Source organism: Octopus bimaculoides, chromosome 21 (assembly GCF_001194135.2).
Source record: "Octopus bimaculoides isolate UCB-OBI-ISO-001 chromosome 21, ASM119413v2, whole genome shotgun sequence".
NCBI lineage: Eukaryota > Metazoa > Mollusca > Cephalopoda > Octopoda > Octopodidae > Octopus > Octopus bimaculoides.
In genome coordinates, this window is record NC_069001.1 from 11,771,690 (window position 1) to 11,772,945 (window position 1,256).

Consider the following 1,256-nt stretch of genomic DNA (forward strand, 5'->3'; position numbering starts at 1 on the left):
TGTATGTGTGTGTGTGTGTGTTTGTGTGTGTGTGTGTGTGTGTGTATAAATGTCTCTCTGTTTATTTATGCTTATATATATATATATGTGCATCAGTATGTGAACGCGTATGTATGGATATGTCTGTGTTTTTTTTTCTGTATTCTCACTACTCGACCAGATGCTAGACGCGCGACATTGTTTTCTAGTAATGACATTCTGTTTCCTGTGAGAGATGACAGTCAACGTCTAGCCATTTTCTAAGAAGACAGTAGAAACCTAGTACGCTTGCACAGAACTGCTATCTAGCGTACTAGAAATTCCTACGAACATCTGTTCTAAATCATGAGAATTGTTCATTTATCTATCCATCCATCCATCCATCCATCCACATATCTATCTATCTATCTATCTATCTATCTATCTATCTATCTATCTAATGTACTAATGGTTCTGAATAAAACTTTAGATATCAAAAATTGACAAGCATCATTATTTTTCATGGAAATAAGGCGGTTAGCTGGCAAAATCGTTAGCACGCCGGGGGGAATGCTTTGTGGTATTTCGTCCGCCGCTACCTTCTGAATTCAAATACCACCGCGGTCGAATTTTCCTTTCATGCTTTCTGGGTGACAATGAAATAAGTATCAGCTATGCACTGTGGTCGATATAATCGTCTACCTCCCTTCTCCCAAAATTTTCAAGGCTTTGAGCCTAGAGTAGAAATAATTATTTTTCATGGATATATTGCAGAGTAGCAATTGTCGACGGCAACCGTGGTAATTTTGTACGCCATTTTAATTGTTTGATCAATTCCTTATTAAACTATCCAATTTCCTGTATCTCTGACAATAATTTCTCTCATCCTACAATTTTGTTCTAAATATTATATTCTCTTTTTAATCTTGTTTTATGCACTTAGTTTGTAGTTTTGTACCTCTTGCCTTTATGTGTATACATATGCATGAATAATCTATGTGTGTCCGTGCCTCATTGCGTTCTTACACACATAATTTTTCTCGTCTGGCCGTAAAGCCTTTTCTGTTTGTTTTCCTGTCTTGTTTTTTGTCCGCCACTACATTCCTCCATGGCTAGATTTAATTTGCGTATACAAATTTAATCTGCGATCCATGGGACGAGCCGTTTTAGCGATGCGTCCTGCCCAAGCTCGTCGAAACGCCGGTGTTAAAACGTGGGTGGCTGATGAAGGAGATGTGCTCTATGTGGCTCGGGTGTTCTCGTCTACGTTTGTTTGCAATGTCCTGTACCCAGATATG